Source organism: Manis pentadactyla, chromosome 11, assembly GCF_030020395.1.
Source record: "Manis pentadactyla isolate mManPen7 chromosome 11, mManPen7.hap1, whole genome shotgun sequence".
Classification (NCBI taxonomy): domain Eukaryota; kingdom Metazoa; phylum Chordata; class Mammalia; order Pholidota; family Manidae; genus Manis; species Manis pentadactyla.
Genome location: NC_080029.1, coordinates 120,781,188 through 120,803,466, shown reverse-complemented (window position 1 = coordinate 120,803,466; position 22,279 = coordinate 120,781,188). Strand labels below are relative to the sequence as shown.

Sequence of the window (22,279 nt, the reverse complement as noted above, 5' to 3'; positions counted from 1 at the left end):
AGTGTCTAAATGCCAGGCTTTTAAAAACTATATAACTAAAACCAGTATTTTGAAATAAAAAGAATACCAGATCAAGAATCAAAATATGTGGGGCTGAAGCCAACCATTTTTCTGTAATATTTTAATAAAAAATTAATTATATGTGAGCCTCAATTTCCTTTCTGTAAATGTAAAATGGGGATATTGTCTTACAGAGTTGTGAGACTTCACAGTCCAGTTTCTTCGGCCATATATAATCCATTTCTTGTAACCCCTCAAAACCTGGTGCTTTCCTCTGGGTGAAATTCAATTTGTCAGTGCCACTCTTAGCAGATGGTGCCCAACACTGACCATAATACTCCTGCATGGTCTAATTGTCTCTCATTACTTGCAGTAATGCAGCCTATAATCACATTAACCTTTTGAGGGGTTAGTCCCATCGAAGAGTTATTTTATATCAATAAAACCTCCTGAAACTTCATCCCCTATGTTGGTCAATCATACTTTTTCACTTTCTTCATCTGAACCTTGCAGTTATCCCCATTATCTTTATCTTTTTAGATGTGGTCTATAGTTGTGGTAGGGAACTGAAACAATTAAAAATGTCAGGGAGGATCTAACTGAGAGTATGTAAGAGTGGGATTTGGGTCTTAAGTGAGTACACTGTATCAGGTGGCTTTAATATCATAATAAATACGGTAAGATAAACATCATTGTATAAATAATAAGATGAAATTATGGACACACCTTAATGCTCAAAGTTCAAAATAATTAACATATACCTAACTCAGTATATTTTTATAACGTTACTGCATTCTACTGAGAAGTAATATTCTTATAGTTTCATATGTGGGATTTGGAGCTTGAATGCTATATTTAATCTCAAGATTTCCTACTGAGTTTTCTCTAGTTCACTTTAAAATTCCAAACATAAAAATCAAGTAACATTTCAGCTGTCAATCGGGGGTATGCTAAGCCCTGCACTGTTTCCCTCAGTGGTTGTTATTCTGCCTCTTTCCCAGTATTAGGAACTCAGTTATTTGCATGACACTCTTCCCACAATAGTTTAAGTGGATTATGTTCAGGAAAACCTAAGACCACAAGGATATAGCTATGGAGTCAAGAATAGCATTCAAAACTAGAGCCTGGTCAACAAATTCTTTGGGAGATAATACGTTAACATGGCAATTTAACATTTTTTTAAAAAAGAAATGTAACATCTATCCTGAAAAGTGTCCAACACTTAAAAGGTACAGCTCAAAATATGGTGATAAAGGGAACACATAATCACCACTCAGGTGAAGACACAGGATACCACCAGCCTTTTGGAAGTGTGCTAGTGCTGCCTACCATTTACTACCTGCTCCCTTCTCTCCCAAAGATAACATCTACCCTGACTTCTAACACCCAAGTTTAGTTTTATTTATATGAATAGAATCATACAGAAAGAACTCTTTTATGTTTGGCTTCCTCAGTGTTGTTACATGTATCTGAGTTCATTCGCTTTCATTACTATAGAATATCAGTCTATGACTATACCACATTTTTCATTTTTTTGTTGATGAATACTGTTTTTCAGTTTAGATCTACCACAAATAATGCTGTCACAGACACTCTTATATGTGTATGTGTCTCTGGTTGGGTAAAAACACTCTTACGGAGATGCCAATTCTTCCCAAATTTTGTAGTTTTTCAAGCAGTGGCTAATGACTTCCAGGAGAGTCCCAGTAGACTTATTCCCTGTCCTCCAAGCTGTTAAATCTAATTGCCACTTGACATCTTCGCTTAAAAGTCTAATAGTCATCTCAAAATTAAGTATCCCTGAGGTGAAGGAAGGCCCTCCTACACACATACCAAATCTATACTTACACATATAGAGCAGTTCCTCCTGAAGAACTAAGAGCTGACTGAGCAGCTTCCGCATAACAGTGGATAAAGCGACTACACAGAGAAGGGCTATTACTGAGGGGCCCACATGCAGATTCACACACCCTGGGGCACAGCAAACATCAACAACAACAAAACGGTGGCTTAAAAGGGCAAGCAGGCTCTAACTGAAGGAGATCCATTCACTTGTCCTGGAGCATCTACAGGACAGCGGGGAACTGCTGGAACTGTCTCCAGGGACTGGAGGTAGTTGTGGATGCCACTGTTTTCATTCCCCCTCCTCCTCAATGATGCAGGCAGTAGAGTCCAGGTACTCTAGCTGGCCTGCTCGGGCCAACACAGTGGGCCCTGGGCCTCTAGCCCACACTAGCTTCAGCTGTCCCACCAAGGAGGCCCCAGAATGTTCCATACCAAGACACCCTCTGTCAGCACCCACCATAGCTCCAGACACCACATCAAGGTGGCCCAGGTGTGAGGCACCCAAGGACGCCCCTAGCTGGTGCCTGCTCTATATCTAGCCATCCCTCCAGGGCACCCCCTGTGTGGATAACAGATACACAGAAAATAATGAGAATGGAATCCAAGTAAAAAACTAAAGGAAGTAATCAAATCACAAAGGAAGAGAGCAAGAAAAAAAAGTAACAGAGAACTACAAAAACAACCAGAAAAATATGAACAAAATGGCAGTAAGTACATACCTATCAGTAATTACTTTAAATATAAATGGGCCAAATGCTCTTGTCAAAAGATATAGGGTGGTTGAATGGATAAAAATAATAAGATCCATCAATATACTGCCTACAAGAGACTCATTTCAGACCTAAAGACACATACAGACTAAAAGTGAAGGGATAGAAAAAGATATGCCATGCAAATGGAAATGAAATAAAAAAAGGTGAAGCAGCAATAGTTATATCAGACAAAATATATTTTAAAACAAAAACTGTAACAAGGGACAAATAAGAGCATTATATAATGATAAAGGAATCAGTTCAACAGAAAAAATAATTGTATATCTATGCACCCAACATAGGAGCACCTAAATATATACAGCAAATATTAACAGACATAAAGGGAGAAATTGGCAGTAATACAATAGTGGTAGGAGACTTTAACACCCCACTTATTTTAATAAATAAATCATCCAGACAGAAAATCAATAAGGAAACAGTAGCTTGAACAACAAATTAGACCAAATGGACTTAACAGACATATACAGAACATTCCATCCCAAAACAGTGGAATACACATTCTTTTCAAATACAGATGGAACGTTCTCCAGGATACATCATGTTCAGCCATAAAACAAGTCTCAATAAATTTAAGAAGTTTGAAATCATATCAAGTGTCTTTTCTGACCACAACAATATGAAATTAAAAATCAATTACAAGGAAAAAACTAGAAAAAACATAAAGATGTAGAGGCTAAACAACATGCTACTAAATAAACAATGGGTCAAGAAAGAAAACAAAGAGGAAATAAAAAAATTGCTGGATACAAATGAAACTGAGCACAGTGGTTCAATATACTTGGGACAAAGCAAAAGCAATTCTAAGAGGGAAGTTTATAGCTATACAGGCCCACCTGAAGAAGCAAGAAAAATCTCAAATAAACAATTTAAATTTACACCTAAAGGGACCAGAAAAAGAACAAAGTCCAAAGTTAGTAGAAGGAAATAATATGATCATAATGGAAATAAATGAAATAGAGACAAAAAAATAGAAAAGAACAATGAAACTCACAGTTGGTTCTTTGAAAAGATAAACAAAATTAATAAGCCTTTAGCCAGACTTATCAGGAAAAAGGAGAGAAGACTCAACTAAAACCAGAGATGAAAGAGAATTTACAACCAACAATACATAAATAGGATTATAAGAGGCTACTGTAAAAATCATACATTAACAAATTGGATGACCTAGCAATAATGGATAAATTCCTAGAAATATACAATCTGCCAAAAGTGAATCAGGAAGAAATTAAAAATCTGAACAAACCAATTACTAGTAATGAAATTGAATCAGTCATCAAAAAGCTCCCAACAAGCAGAAGCCAGGACCAGATCACTTCACAGGTGAATTCTACCAAACATTTAAAGAAAAGTTAATACTTATCCCTCTCAATCTCTTCCAAACAAATAAAGAAGAGGAAAGAATGCTTCCAAATTCATTCTAGACACCACCATTACCTTGATACCAAAACCAAACAAAGACACTATAAAAAATAAAATTACAGGCCAATTTCCCAGATGAACATGGCTGCAAAAATCCCCAACAAAATATAATCAAGTGGAATTAAAAAACACATTAAAAGACTCACCAAGCTAAAGTGGTATTATTCCAGGGATGCAAAGATGGTTTAATATCTGCAAATCAATCAACATGATATCCTTCATTTTGTTAATGATGTATAAAAATCATATGATCATCTCAATAGATGAAGAAAAGCATCCAGAAAAGCATTCGACATCCATTCAAGATAATTACTCTCAACAAAGTGAGTACAGAGGGAACGTACCTCAATGTAATAAAGGCCATATATGACAAACCCACAGCTAACATCATAAGTGTGAAAAGCTGAAAGCTTATCCTCTAACATAAGGAACAGGACAAAGATGTCCATTCTCACCATTTTTATTTAACATAGTATTTGGAAGTCCTAGCCACAGCAATCAGGCAAAAAAGAAAGAAATAAAAGTCATCCAAACTGGAAAGGAAGGAGTAAAATTGTCACTATTTACAAATGACATGATACAGTATATAGAAAACCCTAAAGACTCCATCAAAAAACTATTAGAACAGACGAATTCAGTAAAGTTGCAGGATACAAAATTAATATACAGAAATCTGTTGCATTTCTATACATGTTCTATAAGTAACAATGTAGCAGAAAGAAATTATGAAAATGATCCCATTTACAACTGCATTAAAAGAAACCCTAGGAGTAAATTTAATCAAGAAGGTGAAAGAGCTGTACTCCGAAAACTATAAGACTTTGATGAAAGAAACTGAAGACAACAAACATAAATGGGAAATGTATGCCATGCTCATGGATTGGAAGAATTAATATTGTTAAAATGTCCATTTTAACCAAAGTAGTATACAGAGTCAATACAATCCCTACCAAATACCAACAGTATTTTCCACAAACTAGAATAATCCTAAAATTTGTATGAAACCACAGAAGACCCTGAATAGCCAAAGTAATCTTAGGAAGAACAAATCCCAGGTTTCAAACTATAGTACAAAGCAACAGTAATCAAAGCAGTATGGTACTGGCACAAAAAAAGACATAAAGGTCAATGGAATAGAATAAAGAGTCTAGAAATAGACCTATGCTTACATAGCTAACTAATTTACATCAAAGGAGGAAAGAATATACATTGGGGAAAAGACAGTCTCTTCAATAAATGGTACTGGAAAAACTGGACAGCTCAAAAAAATGAAACTGGACCACTTTCTTACACCATATATAAAAATAATCTCAAAATGGATTGAAGACCTAAATGTAAGACCAGAAACCATAAAAATCCTCAAAGGAAACATAGGCAATAATCTCTTTGGCATTGGACTTGGCAACATTTTTCTGTATGTCTCCTCAGGCAGGGGAAACAAAAGCAAAAATAAACAAGTGGTACTACACTAAACTAAAAAGCTTTTGCTTGGCAAAGGAAACCAGCAACAAAATAAAAGGCAACCTATGAATGGAAGAAGCTATTTACAAATGATGTATCTGATAAGGGATTAATATCCAAAATACATAAAGAACTCATATAACTCAAAACCATAAAAAAAAATAACCTGGTTAAAAAATGGGCAGAGGACCTGAATAGACAGCTTTCCCTGAAAACATACAAATGGCCAACAGATACATGTAAAGATGCTTAACATCACTAATCAGGGAAATGCAAATCAAAACCACAATGAGATATCTCCTCACTCCTGTCAGCATGGAGATATAGCCAATAATACTGTAAAAATTTTATATGGTGACAGATGGTAACTACCCTTATCATGGTGAGCATTCTGTAATGTATAATTGTTGAATCACTATGTTGTACACCTGAATATTGTATGTCAACTATACATCAATTTTAAAAATTAACAACCCCTAACATCAATTCTGAACCTCCCTGTTCATTTCCTCTATTCATTCAATATTTACAAAGTGTTGAGTAAGTGGCATCTGTTGCCAGTTACCAGGAGTAGAAGTACAAACTCTTCTGCCTACTGCCTCTTGGTACTAGAGTCACCATGGAAAACACAGCGGTCAAGCACTGGATCAAACAGCACTTTACTCACATTGCGAAGAAACAGCAAGATCAGCCTCAGTAGTAGGGGTCGGCTCCCCCGTGGCCAGCAGGTCCCTCTTGGCAGCTACACAGGGCAGCTGGCCCATACACACCCCTCTGCCCATAGGAACCCCAACTTCCCCACAATAAGAAAGTGCTAGGAGCTTGAGAAATAATAAAGCAGGGTAAAGGAAGTGGGGTGTAATGGCAGGGAATTAAAGTTATAGTATAAGGTAGTCAGGTAGGCACCACTGAGAAGGTAGGGCTTGAGCAAAGATATGAAGGTGTGAGAAGTTTAACCAAACATCCAGGAATCCCACACTTACTATTTTCAGGTATTTGTTGCAATCCTTCATCTAAAAGGTCTTTACAGTATTCTCATACTGTTTGAAGTGTCTAATTTGAGACTTCCAAGGGGTTCGGGAAAAATGGTAATTTGAATCCCTGCAGTCTTCCCTTTCCAAATCCAATCCAAATTCCAATTACTTTTCTTTGAGCAGTTATTAAAAGCCAGCATTCAAGTGGGCCAAAAGGGTGAGGTGAGGCCCCAGGACACAAAAAAGAGCTGGTATGTTTTCCCCCTGTAGGAGAAAGGAGTCCCTAGCTTGATCAAGGAACCTTAGGGCAAAGAAAGGAATGACCTAATTCCTGGGAAAGAGACTAGCCTGCAGAAATTGTGGGCCCCTCAGAAGAAGAGCAGCTCTGGCCTGTATATTCTGAAATCCTTATTGGTCTCCCAGACGCCAAGGAGTCACAAGGGAACTGGATAACTTACTTAGCTGAGTTGTTCCTGCTCTTCCCCAGAAGACCAGAAGGCTGACTCACGCCCCTTCCAACACTTACCACTTAAGGTCTGTATCCACTTAGACACTTACCATTAAGGTCGGTATTGCCTGAACTCCAAGGGCAAGAAAAAAGCCTAAGTTAGACATAGGAAAACAAATACATACCCAATAGGCTAAAGTGATGAAGAACAAATAGAAAACTCAGAACAGGTGACTCCAGCAGAATACAACTCAAAGAAATCAGTAAAAGCTTGAACTAAATCATGGTCATCATCATCATCATCAAGACTTAAGAAGAATCTTGGAGCTAAAAACAAGCTATTGAATTTTTATATTTCTAAAGCATAATTGAAGAATTGGATGTACACTGTTGAGACCAAGCTAATGGTCTGAAAGGAAAAGTAGGGGAAATATTCAGAAACACAGAACAAAATTACAAAGAGGAAGAAATCATGTGTACATGATAATGTGGAGCAAAGATTCACATCCAAGAGAACAAATGTTAATGATGGGAACTAAAATAGAGGTGAAAAACAGACTGATGAAAGGCAATGATAGGGCAAATAACACAAGTATCCCACAACTACTCAAAGACATGACAGATACAAAGGATTCAAGATGCAGGCATCAGTGGGGGCATGGGGGTGGAATCAGCAACTAGATACAGCCTGATAAATTTCTGAATTGAAAGGATAGAGGAAAAACCAAACATTTATCCTACCTCTCCTATACAAAGCACTACTAAATTCTAGTAGATATAAGGAAGGTTTTCATGACTATTGTATAGAATATAAAACATTGTTATATCCCAATAATAAATGAAGAAAAAGTTATAAAATTAGAATACCAACATTTTGTGTCTCCTAATTAATTAATGACTCTAGGCATTGTGTGTCAACAGCTACATCACAAAGAGATATAAACAGGCATCACATACTGTCAATAGAAAGAAAACCAAGCCACCTATTAAGTAGTCTTGCCAAAACAAGAAACCCAACCTGAACTTCATCAAGCCTCCAGATTAATTGTCCATTCACAAGAAATACTGAGAACAAAGGATCACATTAACTGCACCACAGAGACACACTCAGCAAAATCCATACTGTCTGAAACTCTACAGAACTCAGATTATTCAACAAACAGATTTCAAGGAAGGGAGAGAGGTGGGTCAGGGAAACATGGAGGAAAACCTAAAGATTAGAAGATAAACCAATCAGTCACAATGGATGGTCCTGTTTATTAAGACTATGCCACTTAAGAGTCTATGACAAATTTGAGCAGTATTTGATAATATTAAGGAATTATTCTTTTAGGGTAAAAATGGTATTATGATTATGTTTCCTAATATGAACTGAAATAATTGATGAAATTGCATGATGTCTGAGATTTGCTTCAAAATAACATGATGGACATGGATAGGGTAAGATGAAACCAGACTGGTCATGAGTTGATAATTGTTGAAGCTGGTGATACATACATGTGTGTTTATTATACCATTCTGTCTATGATTCTGCTTGAATTCCTTTACAGTAAAAGTTTTACAAGAGGCTTCCATGTTACTCATTGACAAGGTTAAAAAAGCAAGATTAAGTGGAGCATTCAACTTACTACAAAGGACAAAGATACAACAGGAAATGTCCTAACTCTATACAGAAATTCCAAACATAATCCAGGAATCTGTGGGAAAAAAATCACTTACTTCTGGTTCTTGGGAAATATTTTAAGGAGTGATAATTAAACATTTTACTGCAATGTTCTCATTAGCACAATACAGGCAGTTCAAAGAAAAATGTTATCAATAATGACCAAGTCATCACAAGAAGGGATATTATTTTTAAGGTGTCAGAGAGAAGATATATCACATTCACATCTTCTCTTCTTTTTACATGCTAACCTAAATGTAGCTTAAGATTTAGGTCATAAAAACAATATGTATGGCACTGAAATAAAAAGACACATAAATCAATGGAACAGCATAGAGAACCCAGAAGACTATATCAAGCTGAAAAGCTTCTGTACAGCAAAGCACACCATCAATAGAACAAAAAGGCATCCTACAGAATGGGAGAATATATTCATAAATGACAGATCCGATAAAGGCTTGACATCCAAAATATATAAAGAGCTCACACACCTCAACAAACAAAAAGCAAATAAGCCAATTAAAAAATGGGCAGAGGAGCTGAACAGACACTTCTCCAAAGAAGAAATTCAGATGGCCAACAGGCACATGAGAAGATGCTCCACATCACTAATCATCAGAGAAATGCAAATTAAAACCACAATGAGATATCACCTGACACTAGTAAGGATGGCCACCATCCAAAAGATAAACAAGAACAAATGTTGGCGAGGTTGTGGAGAAAGGGGAACCCTCCTACACTGCTGGTGGGAATGTAAATTAGTTCAACCATTGTGGAAAGCAGTATGGAGGTTCCTCAAAAAGCTCAAAATATACATACCATTTGACCCAGGAATTCCACTCCTAGGAATTTACCCTAAGAATGCAGCAGCCCAATTTGAAAAAGACATATGCACCTCTATGTTTATCACAGCACTATTTACAAAAGCCAAAAAATGGAAACAACCTAAGTGTCTATCAGTAGATGAATGGATAAAGAAGATGTGGTACATATACACAATGTAATATTATTCAGCCATAAGAAGAAAACAAATCCTACCATTTGCAACAACATGGATGGAGCTAGAGGATATTATGCTCAGTGAAATAAGCCAGGCAGAGAAAGACAAGTATCAAATGATTTCATTCATCTATGGAGTATAAGAACAAAGAAAAAAACTGAAGGAACAAAACAGCAACAGACACACAGAACCCAAGAATGGACTAACAGTTACCAAAGGAAAAGGGACTGGAGAGGATGGGTGGGAAGGGAGGGATAAGGGGGGAAAGAAGGGGCATTATTACTAGCAGACATAATGTGTGTGGGGCCACAGGGAGGGCTGTTCAACACAGAGAAGACAAATAATGATTCTATAGCATCTTACTACACTGATGGACAGTGACTGTCATGGGGAATGTGGGGGGGACTTGATGATGGGGGGAGTCTAGTAAACATAATGGTGCTCATGTAATTGTAAATTAATTATACCAAAAAAAAAAGAATAGAGAACCCAGAAATAAACTCAGGCTTATACTTTTAATTAGTATTTGACAAGTGAGTCAAGACTACTCAATTGAGAAAAGACAGTCTCTTCAATAGATGCAGGGAAAATTGGATAATCATATGCAAAAGAATGAAAAAGACCCCTACCCATCATTCACAAAAATGAACTCAAAATGGATTAAAGACTTAATGCAAAATCTGAAACCATAAAAATCTAGAGGAAAACATAGGGAAAAAGCTCCTTGATATTGGTCTTAGCATTGATTTTTTTTTTTTTGGATATAACACTTAAAGTGTAAGCAATGAAAGCAAAAATGAACAGGCAGAGAAGAGGATTCAAGATGGTGACATGAGAGGTGACATGGAGAACTCCTCCCAAAAACCACAAATCGTATGAAAATATAGTTAAGTAATACAACTAACCCTAAAACAGCAACAAGAAAGAAGGCTGAACCAGGCTGCATACAGACCTCATAAACAGAGTAGACCTCACGAAACAGGGTAACGTATGAAAGCCTTAATCCAGCGGGACCCAAGCCCCTCCCCGACCCAAGCTCGCAGTGGGAGGAAGAGAAAGAGAGCGGGGAGGGGGTGGAAGCCTGGGCCTGCTGAACACCCAGCCCTGGAGATCTGCTCTGGGAGCAGGAACCTATATTGTGTGGTGCTCTGAGACTGGGGAGCTGGGACAGGCGGAGTGCTTGAGACTGAGATTCCGGCCGCTTGTGGAGGATGGGATCCAGACGCAGTGGCTCTGTGTCAGAGGAAAGGCAGGGGGCCTGAGAGGCTTCCTAGCAGCGAGAGGGCTGCTGAAGGGGCGGGGTTTCCACAGAGCTTGCTGCACGGGAGAAGGGATACGTAGGCAAGGTTGTCTGGGTGTGTTCTACCCAGCTGTTTGGGAACTTTGAAGAGCTTTAGGTGCTCCATCCCCCTGGCTGGCTACTCAGCTCCCAGGCCCCCCACTGTGACACACACCCTGCTGCGCCTTCCTCCTAGCCTGCCAGCACCAGTTTGCAAACCAGCATCACTGTGCTGGTGTCAGGCCAGCCAGAGGGATGCCCCACCTACAACAGCTAGAGATGCCAAGCACAGAGGCTCACACCTGTGTGCTTGGCACACTGGCTCTGACACTGGAGAGAGGCACCAGAGACAGGAATCAGGAAACAGATCTTTCCTCCCCCCAGGCACCAGCTCCGCTCCCCTATGACCCCCAACCTCACTCTAGGGGCTGAGCAGCTGAATAGAGTGGAGCTTCTGGGCACTAGAGGGCACCACATAGAAATATGAAATGTCAAAAGAACCTGGTTCAGACCAAAATCTCACAAATCCCAGAAAAAGGGCCAAGTGAAACTGAACTCTGCATCTTCCTGAAAGAGAGTTCAAGATAAACATCATAAACATACTCATGGAGGTACAGAAAAATATTCACGAACTCAGGAACGAATTAAAGATGGAGATTCGATCATTCAGAAATTACTTATCTGAAATGAAACATAGAATGGAGGGATTTAAAAGCAGAATAGACGTAGCAGAAGAGACAGTAAATGGAATAGAAATTAAAGAAGAGGAATACAAAGAAGCTGAGGCACAGAGAGAAAAAAGAATCTCTAAGAATTAAAGAATATTGAGAGAACTGTGTGACCTATCCAAACGGAAAATATTCACATTATAGGGGTACCAGAAGAAAAAGAGAGAGAAAAATGGATAGAAAGTATCATTGAAGAGGAAATTGGTGACAACTTCCCCAATCTGGGGAAGGAGATAGTCTCTTCAGCCATGGAAGTGCACAGATCTCCCAACACAAGGGACCCAAGGAAGACAACATCAAGACATACAATAATTAAAATGGCAAAGATCAAGGACAAAGACAGACTTTTAAAAGCACCTAGAAAGAGAAAAAAATGATCACATACAAATGAAAACCCATCAGGCTCTCATCAGACAGAAACCTTACAGGCCAGAAGGGAGTGGCATGATATATTTAATGCAATGAAGCAGAAGGACCTTGAACCAATAATACTCTACCTGGCAAGGTTATCATTTAAATTTGAAGGAGGGACTAAACAATTTCCAGATAAGCAAAATCTGAGAGAATTTACCTCCCACAAACCACCTCTACAGTGCATTTTGGAGGGACTGCTATAGATGGAAGTATTCTTAAGACTAAACAGATGTCAACAAAGGAATAGACAAAGAATACAGAATATTATTCATAACATACAAAGAATGGAGGAGGAAGAAAAAGGAGGGAAAAAAAAGAACCCTTAGGTTGTCTTTGTAAAAGCATATGAAGTGAGTTAAATTAGACTGTTAGATAGTATGGGAATCACCCCTGAACCTTTGGTAACCACAAATCTAAAGTCTGCAATGGCAATAAGTACATACCTATCAATAATCACCCTAATGTAAATGGTCTGAATGCACTAATCAAAAGACATGGAGTTACTGAATGGATAAAAAAAACAAGACCTATCTATATGCTGCCTACAAGAGACTCACTTCAAATCCAAAGACATAAACAGACTGAAAGTAAAGGGATGGAAAAAGATATTTGATGCAACTAATAGTGAGAAAAAAGCAGGAATTGTAGTACTTGTATCAGACAAAATAGACTTCAAAACAAAGAAAGAAACAAGAGATAAAGAAGGACATTACATAATTATAAAAGGGTCAGTCCAACAAGAGGATATACTTACTATAAATATCTATGTGCCCAACACAGGATCACTTACATATGTAAAACAAATAATAACCGAATTAAAGGGAGAAATAGGATGCAATGCATTCATTTTAGGAGACTGCAACACACCACTTACTACAAAGGACAGATCAACCAGACAAAAAATAAGTAAAGAGACAGAGGCTGAACAACATATTAGAGCAGATGAACCTAATGGACATCTACAGAACACTCCATCCAAAAGAAACAGGATACACATTCTTCTCAAGTGCACATGGAACATTTTCAAGAATAGATCATATACTAGGCCACAAAAAGAACCTCAGTAAATTCAAAAAGATCGAAATTGTACCAACCAGCTTCTCAGATCACAAAGGTATGAAACTAGAAATAAATTACACAAAGAAAATGAAAAAGCCCACAAACACCTGGAGGCTTAATAACATGCTCATAAATAATCAATGGATCAATGACCAAATAAAAATAGAGATCAAGCAATATATGGAGACAAATGACAACAATAATTCAACAACACAAATGTGTGGGATGCAGCGAAGGCCATGCTAAGAGGATAATATATTGCAGTACAGGGCTACCTCAGGAAAGAACAATCCCAAATGAACTAGAAACAGAAGAACAAACGAGGCCCAAAGTCAGTAGAAGGAGGGACATAATAAAGTTTAAAGCAGAAATATATAAAATTGAGAAGAATGAAACATCAGAAAGATTCAATGAAAGCAGGAGGTGGATCTTCGAGAAAATAAACAAAATAGATAAACCCCTAGCCAGACTTATCAAGAAAAAAAGAGAGTCTACACACATAAACAGAATCATAAATGAGAAAGGAAAAATCACTATGGACACCACAGAAATACAAAGAATTATTAGAGAATACTATGAAAAATTATATGGTTACAAACTGGATAACCTAGAAGAAATGGACAACTTTCTAGAAAAATACAACCTTCCAAGGCTGACCAAGGAAGAAACAGAAAATCTGAACAGACCAATTACCAGCAACGAAATTGAACTGATAATCAAAAAACTACCTAAGAACAAAACTACTGAAACAGATGGTTTCACTGCTGAATTTTATCAAACATATTGTGAAGACATAATACCCATCCTCCTTAAAGTTTTCCAAAACGTAGAAAAGGAGGGAATACCCCCAAACTCATTCTATGAAGCCAACATCACTCTAATACCAAACCAGGCAAAGACACCACAAAAAAAGAAAATTACAAACCAATATCCCTGACAAACATAGATGCAAAAATACTCAACAAAATATTAGCAAACTGAATTCAAAAATTCATCAAAAAGACTATCCATCATGATCAAGTGGGATTCATCCCAGGGATGCAAGCATTTCCATCAAAAATCCATCAACATCATGCACTACATCAACAAAAAGAAGGACAAAAACGACATGATCATCCATAGATGCTGAAAAAGCATTCACCAGAATCCAACATCCACGCATGATAAAAACCCCGAACAAAATGGGTGCAGAGGGCAAGTACCTCAATATAATAAAGGCCATATATGACAAACCCACAGCCAACATTCTACTTAACAGAGAGAAGCTGAAAGCTTTTCCTTTAAGATCGGAAACAAGACAAGGATGCCCAGTCTCCCCCACTTTTATACAACATAGTTCTGGAGGTCCTAGCCACAGCAATCATACAAAACAAAGAAATAAAAGGCACCCAGATTGGCAAGGAAGAAGTCAAACTGTCTCTGTTTGAAGATGACATGATATTGTACATTAAAAAACCTAAAGAATCCACTCCCAAACTACCAGATCTAATATCTGAATTCAGCAAAGTTACAGGATACTAAATTAATACACAGAAATCTGTTGCTCTCCTATACACTAATGATGAATTAGAAGAAAGCAAAATCAGGAAAAGAATTCCATTCACAATTGCATCAAAAAGAATAAAATACCTAGGAATAAACCTAACCAAGGAAGTGAAAGACCTATACCCTGAAAACTACAAGACACTCAAGAGAAATTAAAGAGGACACTAATAAATGGAAATTCATCCCATGCTCTTGGCTAGGAAGAATTAATATCGTCAAAATGGCCATCCTGCCTAAAGCAATCTACTGATTCAATGCAATCACTATTAAAATACCTATAGCATTCTTCAATGAACTAGAGCAAATAGTTCTAAAATTCATATGGAACGACAAAAGACCCCGAATAGCCAAAGCAACCCTGAGAAGGAAGAATAAAGCAGGGGGGATTACATTCCCTTACTTCAAGCTCTACTACAAAGCCACAGTAATCAAAACAATTTGGTACTGGCACAAGAACAGACCCATAGACCAGTGGAACAGAATAGAGAGCCCAGATATAAACCCAGGCATATATGGTCAATTAATATACTATAAAGGAGCCATGGATATACAATGGGGAAATGACAGCCTCTTCAATGGCTGGTGTTGGCAAAACTGGACAGCTACATGTAAGAGAATGAAACTGGATTATTGTCTAAACCCATACACAAAAGTAAACTCAAAATGGATCAAAGACCTGAATGTAAGTCATGAAACCATAAAACTCTTAGAAAAACATATAGGCAAAAATGTCTTGGACATAAACATGATCAAATTCTTCATGAACATATCTCCCCTGGCAAGGGAAACAAAAGCAAAAATAAACAAATGGGACTATATCAAGCTAAAAAGCTTCTGTACAGCAAAGGGCACCATCAGTAGAACAAAAAGACACCCTACAGTATGGGAGAATATATTCATAAATGACATATCTGATAAGGGGTTCACATCCAAATTATATAAAGAGCTCACACACCTCAACAAACAAAAAGCAAATAAGCCAATTAAAAAATGGGCAGAGGAGCTGAACAGACACTTCTCCAAAGAAGAAATTCAGATGGCCAACAGGCATGTGAAAAGATGCTCCACATTACTAATTCATCAGAGAAATGCAAATAAAAACCACAATGAGATATCACCTCACAACAGTGAGGATTGCCACCATCAAAAAGACTAACAACAACAAGTGCTGGCAAGGATGTGCAGGAAGAGGAACCCTCGTACACTGCTGGTGGGAATGTAAATTAGTTCAGCCATTGTGGAAAGCAATATGGAGGTTCCTCAAAATACTTAAAAATAGAAATACCATTTGACCCAGGAATTCCACTCCTGGGAATTTACCCTAAGAATGTAGTTTCCTAGTTTCAAAAAGACATATGTACCTGTATGTTTATCGCAGCACTATTTACAATAGCCAAGAAATGGAAACAACGTAAGTGTCCATCAGTAGATGAATGGATGAAGATGTGGTACATATACACAATACAATATTATTCAGCCATAAGAAGAAAACAAATACTACCATTTGCAACTACATGGATGGAGCTAGAGGGTATTATGCTCAGTGAAATAAGCCATGGGGAAAAAGACAAATATCAAATGATTTCACTCATCTGTGGAGTGTAAGACCAAAGAAAAAACTGAAGGAACAAAACAGCAGCAGACTCACAGAACCCCAGAATGGACTAACAGTTACCAAAGGGAAAGGGACTGGGGAGGATGGGTGGGAAGGGAGGGATAAGGGGGAAGAAGGGCCATTATGATTAGCTCACATAATGTAGGGGGTGGGACAAGGGAAAGGCCGTATATACAGAGAAGACAAGTAATGATTCTATAGCATCTTACTATGCTGATGGACAGTGACTGTAATGGCATATGTGGGGGGGACTTGATAGTAGAGGGAGTCTAGTAACCATAATATTGTTCAAGTAACTGTACATTAATGATATCAAAATAATAAGGAAAAATGAACAGGCTTTATCAAACTAACAAGTTTCTGCACATCAAAAGAATGATCAACAAAATGAAAAAAGCTACTGAATAGAAGAAAATATTTGCAAATGACATATCTAACAAGAGGTTAATATCCAAAATGTTTAAAGAACTCATACAACTCGATAACAAAAAAGCAAATAATACAAGTTTAAAATGGGCCAAGTACCTGAGAAGAGATTTTTCCAAAGATGTTCAAACGGCCAACATATTAACATGAAATGGTGCTCAACATAAACAGTCATCAAGGACCTCCCAATCAAAACCACAATGAGAGATTGCCTCACACCTGTTAGAATGGCTATTACCAAAAGGCAAGAGGTAACATATTCTGGAGAGGATGTGGAGAAAAGGAAACCATTATGCACTGCTGGTGGGAATATTCATTAATACAGCCATTGTGAAAAACAGTATATAGGGTCTAAAATATTTTAAAGTAGAATTACCTTATGATCCAGCAATTCTAGTTCTGGGTACATATCCAAAGGAAACAAACTCACTATTTTGAAGAGATATCTGCACCCCCATGTTCACTGCAGCATTATTTACAATAGCCAAGACATGGAAATAACCTAAGTGTCCATCAGTGCATGAATAGATAATAAAGAAAAGATACATATATACACAATGGAATATTATTCAGCCATAAAAAAGAAGGAAACTTACCATTTGTGACACTATGGATGAATCATAAGGGCATTAAGCTATGTAAAATAAGGCAGACAGAAAGACAAATACTAGATGATCTCACTTATGTGGAATCAAAAAAAGCAAACTCACAGAAACAGAGAACAGATTGGTGGAGAATTGAGGCAGGGGGTGCATGAAATGGGTGAAGGCAGTAGAAAGGTACTAACTTCCAGTTATAAGATACATAAGTTATGGGGATGTAATGTATAACATAATGACTATAATTAGCAGTATTGTATTTGAAAGTTGCTGAGAGATGATCTTGAAAGTTCTCATCACAAGAAGAAAAACTGTAACTGTATGAGATGATGGGTGTTCACTGAACTTAACTGTGGTAATCACTTCACAATATACACATATATCAAATAAGTATATTATACATCTTATACAATGTTTATGCCAATTATATATCAATAAAACTAGGAAAAAAGGTTTGCATAGCCCGGCCTCTGTCTATTGTAGTGTTTGCCATCAACATACTAGCACACACGGGGATATACAGCCTGCCTTTTGCAAGCTGGTTTCTCTGGCACAGTTTATACATTAGTTAAATCATCAGAGGGTCTTCTCATATTTTAAATGCATGTATTTGTTGTATTATAAAACAAAATAGAAAGAAGTTAAAATATATGAAAATATTTTTAGAAAAAGTTTGTAGAAAATTAGAAAAATATTTCAAATGTACTTACCTTAAATTATGTCTATATGAAAGGCTAAAATAGTCTTACTCTTTAGATACAACATATTATTAAATTTCATACTTAAGTGTTTTTTCTGCTTTTAAGACTGCTCAGAAAGTGTTACAGCTCTATGTATTGGCCCAAACTGCTGATCTATGCATTTCAAAATATGAAAAATGTGCAAAGGTACTAAGTAGGCTATCAGCTGGCTCCCACTTACTCTTGGTAGCTAAAGAGCTTCATATTTATTTCAACAAACTTGCAGAGTATATTATGATAATGAAAGTGGTCCTGCTACATATCCATTACCAACCTGTAAAATTCAGTTATTTTGTTTTTCATGTTACACAAAAACTCAAAGTGTTAACAGCAACAATACTATATTGACAATTACAAGATCACAACACCCAGACCAAAAAATAAAAAGTAATGATATATGCTTGGGAATTTATTTTTTCTTTAGAACGTAAAAAAGTTCTCATGCATCAAAACATGAGATGTAATTCCCCTTCCTTTACCATATATACCCAAGAATAAAATTAATGAGCATGACATTATCCACTCCTTTTAAACCTAGCTACCACAGTTAACTTGATCTCCTTGGTTAGTAGCTATAGCAAAATGTATTTACTCAAAACACCTCCCATGCAACAGAGGAATAAGTTCTTTATGTCTTTGAAATCACCAATCCTCTGGTTATTGTTCTTTCTGTAAAACACAGTCCTAGCACATTTTTCCAATATGTTTTTTAAAAAATCCTTTGAAGACTTCCCAAATTAATGAATTTTATGAAAAGAAAAACTACCAAGTATAACAGAGTGGTACCACCTAAGGACACTCCTATTCTAGGTCTCTGCAACTCTCACACTCAACCTTTGCTCTCTTCTTAGGCACTGTCTTGTATTCATTCACAAACAATGCTCGCTTAAGCTCATAACAGTTCCAATATCCAAATTTTATTTCTAAATCTGAGTTAAAGAAACACCTTCATTTACTTCTCCAATGCCATGTTGCCATTTGCAGGGTGAAAGGCCCTGTCTTCCAAATGAGCAGATCCTTGAGCCTCCTTAGCTATCCAGTGGTGATGCCTTAATCATCTCCAGGCAGAGCCCTGAGCAGTGATTGGTACCTGGTAGGCAGGGAACAAACCCTAAACATGAAGGATGTTAATACCCTTGGGCCTAATTTTAAACTGTAAATTCTTGTATTCCTTCAACTATTAAGGTAAAAAAAACTTCACTATATTTATCCAGATAAATTCTATCTTAAATTTTGTTATGCAAACAAACTATACCCTCTATGAAAACTGTATGTTACACCATGAAATTAACCTTTTGTTTATTGAAGGAGAACAGAGACTACTCCCAAGTTGCAAATAGGTATTTATAAACTGATGCTTTGTAACAAGGAATGACCTTGTCATAGAAAAAAAATGTTAGAATGTCATTTAGAAGGTTCTTCCCCAAAAGGCTAAACAATCTTAAAATGCATGTGACATGTAACTCAATTTAACATAACCACAACTATAAAAATTATTTCTGTATCTATCAGTCAGGGGTAGGCTAGAGTATACTGTAGAAATTAACAACCCCCAAAAGAAAAGGTTTATTTCTCACTCACCCTACCTACTCACCCTCACTCTACCTGTCCGCACGCTCTACCTCACACTGCCTGTCATTCTCACTATAGGACCTAGGCTCACAGGGCAGCCAATACCTGCGATGCTGTAGCAAAAGAAAGGTGATGAACTATGCACTGGCTCTTAAGGCTTCTGCACAGGAGGTCGGTAAGTTCTGCTCACGTTCCCTTTGCAAAAACAAATCACATGACATACAAATTCAAGAGGCCAGGAATATGTAATCTTACTATATTTGGTGAATCAAATTAATGGCTATTACTTTATAAAAGACATTATCTGGAATCAGATAGACCTAGAATCAAATCCTAGCTTTGCAACTTAGACGTATACTTAATTTCTTTATTTGTAAAATAAAATAGTAATAACTACCTTGCAGGACCATCAGAAAGACTAAGTGATATAATGCAAAATCAGATGCAGAGTAGAATGCCTGGCCTTAATTCTTCATTCAAAAAATAATTTTTTGGGAGGCATCTGCAAAGCACTGTTCTAGGAATTGATATATAGTAATTATGCACTATAATAGCAGTGTTTTTGGTTGTCATTATTGTTATCAGAATATTCCTTTTGGGTTCCAACAACAGACCAGCCTTCATTTCTCAGCAGTCTCCAGATTCAGAAGAGAAAAGTGAGTGGCAGACTTCTAGTTGTTCTCCAATACCCATTTTCCTTTTTATATGGCACTAGAACCCATGTGTTTTAGCAGGACACAGGAGCTCCAGGAATACAGATTACATATACCAGCGACCCATACAGTTAGGAAGGTAATAGGTCTAATTCCTGGTCATTGTGCTGCAGGAGGAAGTGTCATATGGTGACTTATGGAAAACTTCCTTAAGAGACAAGACAGCAGGTGTGTATCTTTTGTCTACTTCACCTTCTCCCACCAAGCTGTCTAGAATATATCACTTCAATTGTGGACTATGAAATAATGGCCTTGAATGGCAGAAGAACAAAACAGATGGAACCTCAGGCCCTGATACTGTAGAGTGTCATACCAGCTCTGTACTTTTATGTGAAGAATCATAAATCTTGGTCTATATCCATTGTTATTTTGCATTTTCTGTTACTCAGAGTCAATCCTAATCCTAATTAATATATAAAATAACCTGTGAGATCTTCAAAATAAGCAAGCGGCATGAAACAACAGCAACTCTTGATGATAACCCTATATCTCCATAAGAGAAGGTACCAATGTAAGAAGTAGCAGTGTACAGCAGAATGGGGACTGCCAAAGACCCGAGTTTTAGAATCAGATTTTCACTTCCCACATAAACCTTTGGCAAGCTATTTAAGCTAGCCAGGCCTCGGCGTATTGTCTCTAAAATGGTGATAAGATCTAAAGAGTTGTGAGAATTAAATGGAAAGAGGTTTACGAATATACTTCATGAATTGTAAAATACTACATTGTCAATTTTTCTATCTTCTCCACTTTTCCTTCAGAATTGGAGCATGAGGATGGATGGATGGTAATACAAACAAATCACCTGGTGAGGCACCTCCAGAGATACTGATTCATTAGTTCTAGTGCAGGAACCATGAACCTGAATTTTCAACATGCGACTCTGTTCAAAGTAGTTTGCCCCCGACACTTGGAAAACACTGCTCTGGTGGTTAGGCCTTACCTATTCTCGTAATCCTGTGCTGGCGTGCGCCGATATTTTAAGATTATGATGAAACAAAAGGGCAGTTCCACAGCCCCTCCAGTGCCTTACCAAATGTCAAGTGCCCAGCTGTGGATGAAGTGAGGGTTCCTCTGGCCGGGATCCTCACCTGACCCTAAACTACTTGATGATGTAACTGGCCTGCTGCTAGGCTACTGCTCCCACATCCTGGGCGATAAGCTATTATTGAGAGAATCACTGCACAAAGAGCTCTGCCCAGTGTTCTGGGCAGAGGCAGAGATGAAAGAGAATTACAGCTCTGTAGACTGTTGGATGCAGACCTAATTCTAGTGCCTGACCTATTGTGGTGAGAATGAGCTGGATAATACACCCTTTCACCCCAGGAACATTCCACTGTCATTCCTCAGTCTCGCTGAATCCATACTGGACTTGTCCAGGGCTGAAACCCATCGGCAAGACAACTGGCGACATTGGCAGGGTTCACTGTTGACCAAGGAAAAAGGCTGCCCTCATGGGAGGGGTGCCTCAGCGGGCTGCCCCATGAACAGGGAGACAGTGGATCGTCCCCCAGTGGGTGTGTGGTCTGAGGGGGCTCCTAGAGGGCTGGGCCCCACCCCAGGACTGGAGGCAAGGGGAGGTGACACCTGAAGCAGCAGGGGTGGCCCTTGGTATAGTAAGCAGATCCCTTGAGAAGCAGAGTGCCCGGGAGGCAGTGGGGACTGTGGGTTGGCTGCTTCTCATAATATTAAAAAGTGTACAGATGAGAAGAACATGATCCTGAAAGAGACACAAGAAATGGCAGCATGAGAACACAAAGTGCGAACTGGTGCGGATTCATTGAAGAATGAAATGCTGCTGATCGGTGAGGAGGCAGCAGCAGAAGGCTGGCTGCGAGGTGCTGTTGAAGAGGTAAAAAAAATTGTTGGTGACTGAAATGGCATCACTACGAGGTACTGTGGAAGAGGTAAAGGCCATGAAGGAAAAGGCCGGACCCCTGCAAAAAGCACAAGAAGAGGCAGTGCGAGAACGTGAGCTGCGAGGTCCAGTGGAGGAGATAAAAGATTCC

General features: G+C 37.9%; 1 protein-coding gene across 3 annotated transcripts in view; it reads right to left on the bottom strand.

The window, feature by feature from the left end:
- REC114 (REC114 meiotic recombination protein) overlaps positions 1-22,279 on the bottom strand; it is an 84,690-nt gene that overhangs the window by 51,327 nt on the left and 11,084 nt on the right. The window lies entirely within an intron of this gene.